Consider the following 17,574-nt stretch of genomic DNA (forward strand, 5'->3'; position numbering starts at 1 on the left):
TTGCATCAGTCTTTCAATATTGTCCATCAAATTATGCTCTCAAGTTCAGTGCTGGGCAAAACATCCTGAGGACAGTGGGGACTGAGTGCAGGGAGAGAATTTTGAAAAGCTCAGTAGAGGAGCGAGCAGGCTCCACATGAATTCTGCAGTCATAGAAAACGCAGCACATTGAGGACGAAAACAAATAAATAAATAGACACCAGTCCCTGAACTTCCTCAGTGCCTTCATTTTACTGGTACAAACGGAATGCACTGGCACTGCAGGATTCACTGTCATGGCATCCTCAGCAGACCTAAGAGTGCCAGGGGAAGGGGGAGCAGTTAGCTGGACACCCTGTGCTCTGTGACAAACCAGGACATTCTGCAAGCAGTGGAAACTTATACAATAGTTAATGTCCATCAAATGGGCCAGCTGTTCACACCAACCATTAGCACAAGGCAAGCTGCTGTGTTTGCCGGGATTTAGGACCAAGGGCATAGCTAGGGGAAGGGGAAGTAGTGGTGTCTAGCCACAGATCTACCCACAAACAAAGAGATTGGCTAATAATAGTTGTGTTTACGCCAGGGAGAACTGAAGCCACGGCAGAAGGGGAAACTAGAGACATTACATTTTAGTAGAGCTAATTTTGGAAGAACAGAGCAAATTCTGAGGGAAGTGAAGCAGGATAAAGCTATTGAGGAGAAAGCCGCAGAGGAAATAGAAAGTGTTCAAAGGTAAATTGATGCATGGCCAACAGCATACGAGCTACTCGGTCATAAATATTCCAGCAGAGGGAGAGAGGGCCAAGGCGGATTAGAAGGGAAAATCAATGCTAAGAGAAGCAGAGGTATTGTAGAACATGAATTTGTGGGAGTACAGGAAAAGCAGGCCCAACAAAAAAACGGTCTTTTGAGCATTGATGAATGAAAACAAAAACATGGAAAGACAATTCCTTTGCTGAACAAACAGCTCTATTTACACTTCCCTCCAGGGGCCTGTCAGTCTGTAAACAGTTCTTGCTGAATGTATCTATCTGATGTCCACCTCAGCTCTCTGGATTTGCCTCATGTTTTCTCATGCATGCTCTCAACCCGAGGTAGGACACTGTTTCGGTATCAAATGGCAGGTTGGAGGGGTAGGGGACCCACTTCAGCATTGCAGATAGAGGTAGCAGCTACCCTGCTTCTTTTCCTGCCCTCGGTGAGACCACTCTGCAAGAGAAGGGATTCCAAAGTGCTTGGTTAATAAGCTCTTCTACTGCACAGCACCGAGACACAGACTCTTAGTTGTCCACCACTCTTACAGAATGCCCCAGAAAATCAACTTTCATAAAGCAGAGCTTTGTCTCACCTCTTGGTTTCAGTTCACACTCACACAGTAACTGGGACAGAAGCATGGAGAGGAGGTCTGTTCACTTCATGGTAGCAGGAAGAAGAAAAGAGAGAGAGGAAGAGGCCAAGATCCCAGTATCCTCTCCAAAGGGACACCACCACCACCAACCCCCACCCCCAAAGATGGTAACTCGGCCCCACCTCCCTGTGTAATTAGTGCCCTGGCCTGGAGACTAAGTTTTCAACTTGGGGTTATTCAGGATCCAATCCATACCATTGATGACAGGACAAGTGGGTTTGTTTGTCTTGCTGAGCCCTCACAGGCATGTCCCTTGAGTGAGCATGGAGATGGCCAGGTCTGAGGGTGGAGATGGCCAGGTCTGAGGGTGGAGATGGCCAGGTCTGAGGGTGGAGATGGCCAGGTCTGAGGGTGGAGATGGTCAGGTCTCCCTGTGGGGCTCTACCCAAGGAGAAGACATGAGCAACCTCCAGCATTAGGCTCTGACTCCCATGAACCAAGGAGAACTCTGAAAACTAAAATTGAGAATTAAGAAAGGGAAAAATTACACCCCAGAGCTAAAGAGCTGGCAAATGGCTCTAGGCAGCATAGCAGAATGGAGAAAATAATTAAAAACTATCCTCTGATCCACAGAAATCAAATCCAGTCACCAGTAAGCATGTATGCCCTGCAACCCCACCAATAGCAGGAATTGTAATGTGTCATTTAAATGACATTTACGAATGTAGGGATCTACATTGGTTAGATAGCTTTCTTTTTCTTCTTTTTTTCCCAGAAAAGATTTTATTTGTTTCTTTCTTTTATAAGTGAATACTGTGTTTATATCATTTCCACCCTTCCCTCTCCACCCCACAACTCTTCCTATGCCCGCCACATTCCCTCTCAGATGCATGACCTCTTCTTATTTAACTACCATTGTCACACACACATATGCATACACACACATGTGTACCCAAATGCAGCCTGCTTGGGTCCATTAGGTTTTGCTCCTGTGTGTATGTGTGCATGTGTGTGTGTGTGTGTGTGTGTCTGTGTGTCTGCGTATGTGTGTGTGTGTGTTTAGGGCTGACCTTTTGGGATTGGATGACCTGTGAGAGAGCTTATCCCTGGAGAATGCTGATTCTTCCTCTTTCGGCAGCCATTAGTTGCCTGTAACTCTAAATGCTTTGTTACAAGAACTCAGGAAAACCATTTTTAGGATTTATACTTACTAAGTCTCTAGTACTCCATCTGGAGGCCAGGAGAGGAACTGCTGGAAGGTGGAGCCTCCCATTCGCCCCACCATCTATGCAGAAGCTGTGCTGGGAGGGAGGCACCAAAACTGGTTACAATTTCCTCATCTTACCTTTGTGATCGAGTTAGCTGTGTTCTCTGATCAAGAAATATGATGACTAAGGTCTCAGAACAGATGCCAAGTGGCAAAGCCAGCTCGAATGCTGGTGAAGCAGAGACCACCTCTATCTAGTTCACAGGGCATCCCTGATGGGAGCACAGATGAGGAGAGATTTGAATGATGTCTTCCCTCACAAGAATGTCCATCCAGAACCTCAGAATGTAGTCTTAGTTGAAAATGAGGTGGGTTTGCATATAATTAGTTAAAATGAGGTCATGCTGCATAGGCCCTAAATTCAGTGTCTGGTATTCTTAAGACAGCCACGCCTAGGAAGCAAAAGTCAGAAGGACATGACCACAAGGGGTTCTGAGAAATGCTTTGACTCACCAAAAGTTAACTGAGCCTTCAAGTGACGTCCTGCTGGGGGCCTGATGTCAAAAGCTTGGACTTGCAGAATTCAGAGATTGTCTGGTGGTTCAAGCCAGTCATCTGGGGGAACTTTGTTACCCACTGTGGTTCTTAACAGACAGGCATTCTGAGCGCTGTGAGGAAACAGAATAACTTCAAAAACTATGGACAAGGACCTTGTAAGCTACCACTGCTACCCAAGATGCTTTATCCTTCCTCAGCTAACCCCAGGCTAGCCCACACACTGTTGAGGGTAGCAGGGAAAGTCAGAGGCCCTTTACCCAACTGATTTCTGATTGAATATGAGGCCTGCTCCACGGGAGGGAGCCCATGCCTGCAGACCTGGACAAAAGCCAGATTGGAGGGGAACCTGCTATTGCTGTCAAATTGCTTTCTGCAGGTTTAACTTCATTCCCATGGATTTGAGCTGCTCTCAGATTTGCTCAGAGAAGCGTCCTTTTGCGGTGGGTGGTGGTTAATGGCCCATAGCTGGCCAAAACGCAGAGGATAAGCAGCCATGAGTTATCGGCTGTGGATGAATCATCTATATTATGCCTCCCCATCCAAGGCTCAGGGAGTACCACAGAAGAGGGGGCAGAGAGAATGTAAGAGCTGGTGGGTGGGGAGGAGAGCTGTGAGAAGATGCCTTCTAGACGTGATACGACCATTCCATAGAAGGGTTCACAGTAACTGTGTCTGTCCACATAAGACCTGCATAAGAGAAGTCAGTCAAAACTCCAGCATGGATGGGGAAGAGCCCCCTGAGACCCTGCCATTGCCAGGTGGTGGCTGCTGATGGAGGGAGAGCCACTGTCCTTTAGGGATGTGGACACTGGCAGGTGGTCAGTGTCTCAAATAATTAGCCCCACACCCTGTGTACATAAGCAGAATTAGACTCAGACATCGTTAATAACCAAAAAAGAGGACATGAACTTAGGAGGAAGTCATGATGGGAGACAGTGGAAGTTGAAGGGAGGAAGTGGTGGTTAGATATGATCAAAATACATTGTATAAATGTATGAACCTTTCTAAGAATGCAATTAAAAATTAAATTCATGGACATGTGTGTACATGCACGCGTGTGTGCCTGTGTGTGTGTGTGTGTGTGTGTGTGTGTGTGTATGCTGCTGTGTACACATGAGTGCAGGTGCCTGTGGAGGACAGGAAGGAGAACTGGGTCCTCTGGAGCTGGAGTCACAGACAGTTTGGAGCTACCCAATATGGGTGCTTTGAAATGAACTGAGGTTACCAGGAAGTACAGCCTGCACCCTTAACCACTCATCCATCTCTTCAGACACAGAAACTAATTTTTAAATGAGTTGAAGGACAGTTTTGATGTACAGGAAGGCTGTATTTTGATCCATTTTCACCGAATGCTGAGAGGAAAGCAGTGGCTAGGAACAGAAATGAGAGTGTCACCTGCTTCCCAGGGACAGTGTTCCCAGGAGCACTCTTCTGGAGCAATTCCACTCTAACCTGAAGCACAGGAGGGAGGGTGTAAATTGCTCCTTGTGACAGGTTTTGAGGAGAGACCAAAGATACAAAAATGATTGCTGGAATCATTTCTGGGGGTAAAGGTGCTCAAAAATAAACCTTAAAGGACCTGGGCAGGGGTGGCACACTCCTTTAATCCCAGCACTCAGGAGGCAGAGGCAGGTGGATCTCTGTGAGTTCGAGGACAGCCTGGTCTACAAAGCAACACAGAGAAACCCTGTCTCAAAAAACAAACAAAAAATTAAAAAACAAACCTTAAAGTCAGGCTGGGGAGATGCATGGGCAGGTGCTCCTCAGGCATTCTCTGTGTCTGCACCCCATTCCTGCTTCATCCTCTGCACAAGACTCCAACTCTTCTTGCCTTCCTGTGGGGACTTAGGCCTCCTTCTTTCATGCTATTCTTCCTTGGCTTTGCATATCCTGGTGTTTCACTTCCCTAAGAATATTCAGGCCATCTGTTGGTTTCGTCAACCTCCTCCACATCTTCCTTTCCTATGGGTGTGTGTGTGTGTGTGTGTGTGTGTGTGTGTGTGTGTGTGTGTGTATGTGTGTGTGTGTGTGTTGGAGGAAGGGCTCTGTGTGCATGTTTATGTGTATATGTGTGTAGAGGCCAGAGATTTATGTTAAATGTCTCCCTCAGTTGCTCTCCACCTTATTCATTTATTCATTTTGAGGCATAATCGCTGACTGTACCTTGAGTTCACCGATAAGACTAGATTTATTTATTTGCTTGCTTGCTTATCTATTTATTTAGAGACATAATCTCTTGCTGAACCTCAATCTCACCAATGACACTAGATTTCAGGCCAGCAAGTCAGAGGGATCCTCCTGCCTCTGCTTCCCTAGAACTGGGATTACATGGTGAACCACTCACTGTACCTACTTTTTTACATAGGTGTTGGGGATCAGATACCAGCTCCTTATGCCTATGCATCAGGCATTTTATTTACTGAGCCCTCTTTCCAGTCCTCCTTCCCATTTCCTACAAGGGCCTATGACATCCAACTCTAAGAGGTCCTCTGTCCTGGTGACCAGGTACATGCTACTTATATTCTGCATCTTTTATTCTTCACTTGGACCAAGATGCATCAGTTGTGTCCTCTAGTGGTCCCTATCACCTTCAGTAGCCACCCAACCCTATGAATTTCTTTCTGGAAAGTTCTAGAAGGAACACACTACATTCAATGGATATACTAATCTTTGTAGCCTGGCTTTTGATCTTACTATTGTCCATAAACCATCTTTATCAAGATGGCAGTTACATGCAATAGACTTTCTGCTCCTTATTTTGTTCAACCATGATATTTGCTACCGTATCTTCTCTTGAAATTCTATTCTTACTTGACTTAACTGACACTGGGAACAGTCTGTCCAAATAGCATCAAGAACACATAATCCATGCTGTCCCAGACAGACATCCAAGTCACCAGTCCATCTCCTTGTACTCACATCCCACGGAGATCCCTAAGAGAACAAGCAAGCTCCAGTATAAGCTACCAGTTCTGTTGTACCAAGCTCTAAGTCAAACTGACAAGTCAGCTCTTTCTCTTCTTGTTTCCCCTTTTGCTTCTTTCCTGTGTTATTGGTAATTCAACTAAGGTTTCTGGAAGCACCAAGTGTCTAGGTGCTCAAACCCAAGTTTGCAGAGATAAATGAGATTTGAGAGGGCGATAGAGGAGGAGATCAAAAGATCCGCATCTTCCTTTAACAATAGAAACTTCTGGGGACCCTGCGGGAGGATGGAAGACAGTAATTATCCAATGGAGGACTGAGTTTCTCAGCCAGTTAACTCTCCCATGGATGAGTAGATCACTTTCCTCTCAGCACCAACCACCACATCATCATCCTAGAGGGAGCCTGGGAATTTCCTTAGAGTTGCCTCCAACCCAATGTCTAGAGTCCTGTCTACCTCAGACACGCAAAAATCCCTCACAAATTTCCCCTGACATTTGACTTAACTTTCATTCCATCTCCAGTTCTAATGCCCCCAGATCAAGGTGACTGTCCACTTTGTTCACATCTCAGTCCCCAGGACTCATCAATCTCTTACTTGCTGGGTGCTTGATCTATGGCTGCTGAATGAAGCATGCTCCCAGGGCGTAGACTTATCACTAAAAGCCAGATCACACCTCGTTCCCTCACTGTTTCTGACTCTTCATGTACCTCAATGAAATCAGTCAAATGAGAGGCACAGGGGAGGTGCATCAGTCAGTGAAGCCTTTGTCTCGGAAGAACAACAACAACTACAAAAAAACCAAAAAAAAAAAACAAAAACAAAAACAAAAAACAAAACAACAACAACAAAAAAAACAGAGTTTGATCACAGGGCTCATGTTTTTAAAACGCATAGTGGCGTGCACTTGTAATCATGGAGGCAGAGACATGAGGGTCTCTAGAGCTTGCTGAGAAAATGGTCTAGTCTACTTGATGAGTTCTAGGTCAAAAACATGATGGGCTGCCAGGATGACTCAAAAGGTAGAGGCACTTGCTGCTAAACCTGTCAACCTGAGTTTGGTCTCTTGATTTCAGACAATGAAAGGAGAGAACTAACTCTCACAAGTAGTTCTCTGATCCCCACACATGTGCTGAAGTATACATGTATCCCCCACCCCGCAAATACGTGTAAAAAATACAAATAACGGGAGATGATGCTTGAAGAACAGCTGGCTGTCCTCTAGCCTCCACACACATTCACACATACATGCATGTGTGTACAAGCACATACACAAACACGCACACAGAGCCAAGTGATTTTGCAAATGACTGACAATCTTCTGGAACTTTCACCAGCCTCGTCCACATCAGCTTCTCCACCCACTGTGACATTAGTTGCCGGTCTGTCAAGCAGACACAGCAAATTCTTTCATGTCTGTGGGCCTTTGATCGTCCCGTGCCTTCCCCAGAACTCTGTGCACCTTCTGATCCTTAAGGCAAACTGTGTTCTTCTCTGAGACTCCGTTTTAGACTCTTCATCTGTCTCACATGTATCCCATCTGATCAAATCAGGTTCTGACTTATACTTGACCCGCACAGTTCTCTGACTCCCTTGCTGTTAATTTCTAATTATCTCCCTGACATATTGACATATCCTCTTCTTCCATAAAATTGTGTCTTGAAGACAGAGCCCAGGAATCAGAGTGTAACAGCCTAATTAACGTGGGGTGTCACTTTGGGGTCACAGAGAATACCGGAAGTGTAAACAAAGGCAGGAAGCACCTTTCTCCTTACACACATTGCCGTCTCTTTGAGAGAAATTATATTTTGTTTTCAGAAGGAGGCAGTCAGGTGTGTGATATATTTAGAAAGATCTCTATTAAAATAAATATGAAAAACATATTTGTGAACGTTCAGAGGGTAAGCTTCAATTATCCGAAGACTCATCATCGATGCAGAACATTTCACTGCCTTCTAGTGCAAGATCAAAGGATGCAGGCAAAGGGATAAAACACGTGAAGGCACTCTGAACCCACGCAAGGTGGCACACTCTGCCTGGAACAAGCCCTGCTAATGTCCCATGGAAAAACTAGAAAGGTGACCAATAAAAGCTAGGACATGGAGGAGACTAGAAAATATTCAGAAGGGCAGGGGAGGAGCGGTGGTGATGCTGTTGGAGACCTGAAAGAGAACTTTCTTCCTTCAGACATAAGGACACTCGTTGCTGATGACAAGTTTTCACACTCATCATTCCTCCCATGCCCTTCACTCTTCTGATTCAAAAGGCATGATTAGGAATATTAATAACCTTAGTTATCACTCAATCAACCTGAAAAACTGTAAATTTCAGCAATGATTGCCAATTGAAAAGGGCCAAACATACCTGTATTTACCACATAAACCCTGGTGGCTCAGTTCATGTCCTTAGAAGTGAAGAAGTTACCTTTGTAGATAGTATTTGGTTGGGTTTTTATGCTTAGGCTAGTGCCTCTTGAATTCTAGAAACTTCATGAGATAAATGTTCTTAAAGGACAGATGTTAGAGAACATGGCATGCTGGCACACACTTGCAACCCAGGGGGCACTCAGGAGGAGGTGAGGTGGGAGGGTCAGAAGTTTGAAATCATCTACATAACAGGTTTGAGACCAGCCAGGGCTACGTCTCAAGAGCGTGTCTCAAAAGGAAAAATAAATACAGTATAAGTAATTTTAATTTTAATAATTGGTTATTTTAACTGACTTTTACTCAGTTGCAAAGTAAAGCATCTTTGTCATAATTTCAGATGCTTGAAATCAGTTCAGAGAATTTAAAAATGGGGCTGAAACCTGGCTCAGTTAGTAAAGTCCTGACCCAGCAAGTATGAGGACATGAGTTTGACCTCCAGAATCCATGTAAAAATGCTGGGTGTGGTGGCACACACCTGTGATACCAGAACTGGGGAGGTGGATCCCTGGGGCTTGCTGGCCAGCCAACCTAACCTACATGGTGAGCTTCGGATTCAGTGAGAGATAGTGCCTCCAAATAAACGGATGGATGAATGGATGGATGGACGGACGGACAGATGGACGGGCAGACAGACAGACAGACAATGTGGATGACTCCCAGGGAACAATATCTCCCCCACTTTTGAATGCACATGCAACTAGAAAATTAATCTCTTGAGAGAGAAAAATGGAGGTATTAGTGTCACTTGTCTGTGTAGAGGCCACGGTGCTGATTGACGAGACGAGTAACTGATATTTGTGGAGAACATAATGAGTGCAATGTTCCATCACAGTTTTTCAATCTGCCCACTGTCTCAGTGCACAGCCAAAGACTATAAGTTTGCCATCCAGTGTTGAAGAATAAAAGAAAGGGAGGATGATATGAGAATAAAGGAAGCAAGCAGGGAATGCTTTGCACACAAGTTCTAAAAGCCAATTACAGAGGCTTGAAGAAGCGTTTTGAACGCAGGGGACCAGGCAGTGAGCAGGAAGACGCAGCTCTCCTTTATTTAGAACTTGGCTCTCTTGAGTGGCCTGGGGAGACAGGCGTTGCATTTTCCGGAGGCGTGCAGAGAAACAGCAGCCACTTGGCATTCTTCGTGTCAGCGTCTCTCATGAACAGCACACAGCAGTGGCTCAGCTGAACTAACAGATGACACCGCGAAGCACTCAGAGCTCAGCTCTGTCAGTGGAGAAAAGAACCCCAGAGGCACTGACAAAAGGTAATGGCAGATTTTTTGTTTTAACTTCTTGTTTTTTCCTCTTGATTGAAATTACCCCTTCTAATTGCATGCTTGTAGTTGATGGGGATTTAGCAGAAGAATCCAGAATGAGAATGAGAAAGAGGAGAAAAAAGGTGTTGCTGATGTATATCTTGTCAGTTCTTCTAAAAAATTGCTGAAGGGTCAGAGAGATGGCTCGGCCGGCCAAGTGCTTTACCATGCAAGCCCGACAATCTTTCAGTCCCTAAAATCTACATGAAAAGTAGCATGTGGTGCACATATGTGTGATCCCAGCACCCCTACAGTGAGATGGAGACAACAAAATTTCCTGGGAACCCCCCGACCAACTAACCTGAAGAATGCAGTGAGGTAGAAACAGGAGAGACCCTACCTCAAAACGGGGAAGGGGGGGGGAGGACTGACTCCTGATGGGGGAATGTCCTTGTGTGCATATGTTTGTCTTATTGGTTGATGAATAAAGCACTGTTGGCCAATAGGGAAGCAAGATAGGTGGGACTAGGAGAGGTGGAAGATTCTGGAAAACGGAGGCATAGTCAATCACCATGAGAGGAATAAGAGGTCCGGACTCTTTCTCCGGTAAGAGAAGACCCCATGGAAATACTCAGATAAGCAGTTATGTGTTAATAATCAAGTCAGAGCTAGCCAACAAGAAGCCATAGAAAATGGCCAACAGCTTCATAATTAATATAATGTCTCCTGTGTTATTTGGGGGCTGAGACAGAGGTGGAACTTAGACAGCTGGAGGGAAAGAGTACACATTACAAACTCCCGAAACATTTCCTTCATATTCACACACACACACACACACACACACACACACACACACACACCATGGCACTCATGTACCTGCCCTCATACGGTGCAATAATAATGATGATAATTATTTAATTTAATTTAATTTTAAAAGAAATTCCTGAAGCAGGAGCCAGGGACTCCTCATGGCAGAGCAAAGACCCAAGACTGCGTGTTTCACTGCTCTGTTATCTCCCATAGGTGGGTCCACACATTGGGGTTCCTTGGATATTAAACATGTCTGATCACCCAAGCTCAGATTGTCAATGCTTTTGGAAGAACTTGGGCCTTGCTGGTTTGCATGACGCAGCTAGTTCTCAGTTTCTTTGGAAGACATCTCTAGTTCCTGTGGTCTGAGTGAGGCCAGGCCCTGGTTTCTATAGTACTTCCTCCTTCCACCTAGATCTCTTCCTCCTTCCATGTCCCTTTCTGCCTCCCATCCTCCCTTCCTCCGTCATTTCATCCTTGCCCGTCTCCCTAACTCATGTACTAGATCATTTAGCAACCAGTGACTCAAAAAGAAACTTTGTTCCATTCATTGTCTTAGGGAACCCAGGTTTCGTGGAGAATCCATGGGAAGATGGGCAGAACTCTAAGGGCACCGCAAATCACAGACAACACAATTCTGATGATAAAATATCTGTGATAATAAAAAAATTGCTTTGTGGGTCACAGTAAAGGAAAACAGTTTCTTTTGCACTTGGTACACAAAAGGAAACTCTCTGAGGTGATGGTGTTAAGCTGAACAGCAAATGGAAAATCTAGTAATGAGAAACAGCAGCATAAGCAAAGGCTCGTAAGAGGGGCTCTTAGACATTTCATGAGCAGAACCAAGGTCACGGTGCTCAGTGGGGATGATAACAGTAAACTCAAGATAAAGTAACAGGTGCAAGCGGACGTCTGGTCCCAAGCACTGGGGTTATGGGCATGAGGGTCCACAATTGCTTCTTTGGGTATACTGGGAATCTGAACTTAGATTCTCCTGCCTGGACAGCAAGCTCTTTATCCATTAGTGACATTTTGCTGCCACTAATAGTTCACAGTCATCAGACTAGAAACAATAGTCACCTGTGATTCCTGTATCAGCTTCCCAACTGGATTCAGTCAGACTACCTTGTTAATTTTATTGTCAAAATACTTCCTGAGTTTTCCCCTCCTTCCCCAGGCCAGCTGAATTTGTTCTGCTTTCCACTGCCTTCAACTGATATTAATAGTCACCCCTTGGTGTCTGTGAAGGATTCCTTCCAGAATCCCTGAAGATACCAAAATCCAAGTATGCTCAAGTCCCTTTCCTAAAATTACATAATATTTACCTATCAGCTGCACACTCCTTCCACGTGTATTAACACAGCTCCACATTCCAGGTATGCCCAATACTTTGCAGTTCTGTATAAACAGTTATGCCGTATGGCTTAGGGAATGACAAGGCCATAAAGTGTGCGTCTTCAGTGCTTTCTTATTCTGGTATATTCTCGAAGTGGAGTCAATTAAATCTAAGTTTGTGCAGCCCATGAATAGAAATGGCTGACTCTTAATAATCTTCTAAACTTAGCCGTGGTCTCTGTTAGCCACTCAAGTGTTCTCTTTCAAAAACACTGACTCTGATCACAATGAGTCTCTCTCTGGGGCAGATACTCACATGTCCTTTTTAAGTACCCATAACCTTCTTAATTAGTAAGTATTGCCAATCACTCTATGTGATCAGAGAATAAACCTCACGTTGTTGCAGTTATCATCTCTCTATGTATAAGTCCTCTCACGTTCCTAACGCCGCAGTATTGTCCTTTTTCTGCAATCACTTCCTGGTTCTATCTGGTTCTAGGGTATTCCCTACCTTTCTCATCTCTCTGTCTTTCATGTTGTTTGTTTGTTTACAGTTCTCCATTCTCTGAGCGAAATCCTCTTGCTTTTAAACTCCAGCTCAAAGGGGTCCACTTCTGGATACCTAGGTAGCCCATTATCAGCATGTGTGTGCCCGGGACCTAGAATTTTATAGCATCGGTACTCCTTGTTTGGGTTATGAACATTTGTGTTCCCATGAGTCTTTCAAGGGTGGAGATTAACTCTTCATTTCCAATGCCTGATACAGTATCTGGCCCAGAGTACACAAAAGGTATTCATGAAATAGACCAAACACAGGCTATCTTGGCCTTCCCTCCCTCCATTTTCCGTTTATTTTGATAGCTGACTTCATTTTGCAAGCATACAATGAAACGATAAGTAGCACGGTGCGAAGTGGCAAGCCCATGCCGCTCCACGGCCCCACTAGTGAGTTCTTCCTCCTTCACAGCTTCGAATGCAGAGAGGTGTTGCTCACGCAGAGCTCTCTTAGCAGAACAGCTATGTCTGAGCTCTACACTGAGTTTAGGCTAAAAGGTTTTTGTTTTTGTTTTTGTTTTTCAAATCACTTGCCAATGGCTAAAAAAACAGAAACACGTACACCTTGCTTCCAGTTACAGACTGCTTCCTCTTTGTTCAGGGAGTGCTGATCCCCTATAAATTGAGTCAGCGATCATTTCTCTTAGCTTAGAATCAGACAGAATAGCCACACCATGAAGAGGCGCTGGAGGGTTTGAACCCTTTGGCTTTACCTACTATGGTATGCCACTGAGAACTTTCTAACAAGAAAATGTTTTTCTTAGTGTGTGTCTGTGCTTGGAAACGCAGGCAGCGTCAGTGACATAGGGGAGGAAGACACTGACCTAGCCGCTTAGACAGAGACTTGGCCACCACCCTCGAAAAAGCAGCACAGGAACCAAAGTTAGCTGTGAGGATTTGGTGCATAACCCCACTGCAAGTGAAGCCCACAGGAGGAGCTGAGGTTCGCTTGGATTGCTCAGCTGTGCCCATCTTTGTCCAGAGACTAGAGAGGCAGCTGCCTGAGAGATGTCATTATCTGGTAGAACACATGGTGCCTCGCTTCCCGGTCCTGCCAATCCCATACCTACCAGTTTCTATTTTCTCATCTGGAAAATCGAGCCATTCAAGTGGAGGAGAGGCAGCTCTGTAAGTTCAGAAGAAGCAAAGATTGCTGACAAGGGGGTGTGGTGCCTGTCAGAGGAGCCTGCTCAGAAGCAGTAGGCTGTGAGCAGTACCTGAGAGAAGGCACAGGATTGCAGAGGAGCTGCCGGGGTGGGGGAGGCCGCACCAAAGGGCTTATTAACGTGCAGCAGAAAGAAGCATGGCTCTGAGGGTAGCAAGTACGTCTCCTGGGTTGGGGAGCTGAGACCTATCAAATCTCCAGCTTAAATCTTTTGTCACCCGGCACTAAGCATACTCCTGCCAGAGCTGAGGAACCCAAGGAGAGAAAAATGACAAGTTTCACACCTGCAAAGAAGTCATAATCAGGGAAGAAGTCAGACTTTTCCTCAGGGTCAAAGTGTCGTGAAGGATGCTATGGTAAGAGGCTGGAGCCAACACGTCCCTGAAGCCTTCAATTCACCTCATCAGCCTTATTAGTCGAGGGACCAGATTACAAGTGCTGACACCACCGGGTTGTGCAGACCTGCGGCTGTGCGTTTCTGGGGTCTTTCTGTTCATATCTTCTTGAAGAAAAGAATTCTATCAACAGACACAATTTAAGCAAGGCCTGTCAAAGCAAAACACCCTAGGGCAGCAGTTCTCAACCTGTGGGTCATGACCCCTTTGGGTCACGTATCAAATACCCTGCTTATCAGATATTTACATTGCGATTCAGAACAGTAGCACAATTACAGTGATGACATAGCAATGAAATAATTGTATGGTTGAGGGTCATGAGGTGTATCAAATTGTGTCAGGAAGGTTGAGAACTACTGGTCTAGGGAGAGACTGGAGTGGGCTGTCCCCCAAGAAGGTAGCAACACAGTGAGGTCTGTGCCATTAATTTTGTTTCATACCTTTGCTCATGACTCTTTTTATTTCTGTGGATGTGTGCATGTGCGTGTGTGGGGGTTGTGGCGGGTAAGTGTGTGTGAAGATGCATGTAGAGGTCAGAGGTCAACCTTACTTGCTGGTCCTCCATCACTCACTGTGTTGTTTTTGAGACAGTTGCTCACTCCACATGGCAGGTTGACTGACCAGCAAGCCCCAGAGTTTTGCCTGCCCTGGTCTCCCCAACACTGGGATTGTAACCACACAACCACCACACCCAGGTTTTTATTTAGCTGCTGGTAGTTAAACACCAGTCCTCGTGCTTACAAGGCAAGCACTCTACAGACTGGGCTATGTCCTGGTTTGATGTGTTATTGTAGGGTGGCTCTTTTTCCTTCCTAAATTAAAATGGATCAGATCTTTGGAGCATTTCTTCCAGTAATCCTCCAGAAAATTCTCTAAGGGCAGCGGGACTAGGCATGCAGACTACAGCCTAAATGACAGTGTAACTAAGTCAGACTCTTTTGAAGACTCAGGACCTTTGCTAGTACAATGCGTAGCAATTAGAAAAGAGCCCCAGTACTTAGGTTTCTGTTGCAATGAGAACACCTAACTGTAGCTGCAAGGATGTTTAACCACAAAGAGACATTTGACTATCAAAGAGACAGGGCTGCCCAGATACAGCTGCAGTTCCCTTGGTTACCTCCTTGCCTGTCTAGTATCATAAGGGCTAGCATAAACCTGATCAAAGAAACTGGTTGGCCACTGGGGTCCTTCTAGTCCTTCCCAAAAACATTCTAGAAAGTTACAGACAAATTATCTAATCACTGTTGCCTAGGATGTCCACATCCTACTTGCAAATCACAAAACCACATTAACTTACACTGGCGACAACCTAAGTAGGGTAAACACAAAACTTACCTTAAAAACTAGTACCTTCAGCAGGGTTGATAGGCGCACCTACTATCAACAGGGGCTATTCTAGATGAACAAGGACCTACTCTGGATTTGTTTATATTCTCTTTCCACTTCTGTCTTTTTCCACTTAGTCACCATTTGTGGAAACTGTCCAGTTCCATGTGCTGCCTGAAAGGGAAGGAGTCCTCTGTACCAACCACACTTCCTTCCCCTCTTGCTTCAGTGGGGTAGGGCTTCTAAACACAGCTTCCTGAGAATATCTCCTCAACAGTCTACTGTCTCCTAAGAGATCAACTTTTCTCAACTATATGTTTAGTCATCCCATCCCTATACTTCAGAACTTTCCAATGATTTTGCATATATACATATACAGTAGACTATATTCTAATATATTAGAAAATGTATGTTTCATATAGAAAAATATAGAAGTGTATGTGTGTGTGTGTGTGTGTGTGTGTGTGTGTCCCTATTTTTCAGTCTGGTCCCTATTCCTCTGTTTAACATCATTTATCATTGTACATCTTGACCTTACATCATTTCTAGTCTTCAGAGTGAATCTATCTTACCGTCATGGCTTCTACTAACCCTCCTCCAAGCAAATGAAATGTTTTAAATATGAATACAAATGTCTCTATGCCAATAGTTAACCACACAATTCAGTAACTTCTGATAGCACAGATCCACAGTTCTTTAAAATAAGCATAGCTATTGAGTATTCCTTGATACATTCCAATGACACTCCTCCACTTGGAACCAATTTCAGCAAAGACCACCAAAATGTTAAGACATCTATCAATCCATCCATCCATCATCCATCTAGCCTCCATTTATCCATTTGTTCATCTACCCTTATTCTCTCTTCTCCCATTCATCCATCCATTGGTCAACCTATCCATCCACCTTCCAGGCACTCACTAATATCAACTATGTCTAAGTCTATTGTTTGAATAGCATTTACATTCTGAACTCTGTATACTGCAGTCATTTCTCATAGAATTTCAGGGTTAAAAGAAGAAGCAGAGTGCTGGAGTATGGTTCAGTCATTAACAGCACTGTCTGCTTTTGCTGAAGTGCAGGTTTGGTTTCCAGCATCCACGTTGTGACCCACAACCATCTGAAACTCTGGCCTCTGTAGACTCCTGTACACATGTGGTCTTCATGAACTCATGCAAGCACACACACACACACACACACACACACACACACAGAGAGACAATCACACTAAAATGAGTAAGTAAATAAATGTGAAAATAGAAGGAAAGAAGATAATATAAATAACCAATTTCTTTACACATCTGTTATTTGCATTTTATCTAAGTAAAAACTTTTTTGGAAGATTTTAAATTAAATATGCCATATTTCTGGGTAAAGTTACCTTTTAAAGAGAGCATAATGTTTTTAATTGCCTTGAGAAAGCAAATGTGAGTGAACAGATATGCTCTAGTAATTTAATGAAGCTAGAACCTTGGGACCTGAGGAACAAATGGAGAGAAGTGATCATATGGTTCTAAGTTAAACAGTGAATTCCCCACTGCTCACTTGGCAAATTGTAATCATTACTAGAGCCAAGTGTGCTAATAGCATTAATAAATCCAACCCCAAAATCGAATTTAATTGACTCTGAATAATTGCAAAGAGCACTAGTCATAAAGTAGAAATAGTAGAAGGGAAAGTGCTTGTCATGAACTTTTGCTGTGACTGCAGTCTAGTGGAAATAAGACATCAAGGATTGTGCCCTTCTCTTAAAAAGGATATGTTAAGTTGTTAAGTGTGTGTGTGTGCTTGTGTGTGTGTGTGTGTGTGTGTGTGTGTGTGTGTGTGTGTGGCATTCAGGTGCAGATGCCTGTGGAGACCAGAAGAGGGCGTTAGATCTCCAGGAGCTGGAATTACAGGCGATGTGAGCTGTGTGTCTTGGACACTGGGAGCTGAAGCCAGGTTCTCTGGCAAAGGATTATGCACTCTCTAACTCCCATTCATCACTTCCTTCTAGGAAGAGATTACTAGAATAGTTCCACCATCACATTTCAAGGTGTTCAAGCCTTCCAAAGTTCAATCTCTCTTTTTTTTTTTGTTTTTTGTTTTTTGTTTGTTTGTTTTACGAGACAGGGTTTCTCTGTATTGTTTTGGAGGCTGTCGGTCCAGCCCGGCCTAGAACTCACAGAGATCCGCCTGCCTCTGCCTCCCGAGTGCTGGGATTAAAGGTGTGAGCCACCACTGCCCGGCCCAAGTTCAATCTCTTTCAAATCAAAAAGAACGAAGTTCCATCCTCCATGTGTCTTTTCCTGA

General features: G+C 44.5%; 1 protein-coding gene across 1 annotated transcript in view; it reads left to right on the plus strand.

Annotated features, from left to right (window-relative positions):
- Positions 1–9,479: 9,479 nt before the first annotated feature.
- Stmnd1 (stathmin domain containing 1) overlaps positions 9,480–17,574 on the plus strand; it is a 98,080-nt gene continuing 89,985 nt past the window's right edge. Inside the window, exon 1 of the mRNA XM_040755917.1 lies at positions 9,480–9,705. The gene's annotated coding sequence lies outside the window, so the exon portion shown is untranslated. The remainder of the gene's footprint in view (positions 9,706–17,574) is intronic.

The sequence above is a fragment of the Mesocricetus auratus genome, unplaced genomic scaffold (genome assembly GCF_017639785.1).
Source record: "Mesocricetus auratus isolate SY011 unplaced genomic scaffold, BCM_Maur_2.0 Super-Scaffold_100013, whole genome shotgun sequence".
Lineage (NCBI taxonomy): Eukaryota > Metazoa > Chordata > Mammalia > Rodentia > Cricetidae > Mesocricetus > Mesocricetus auratus.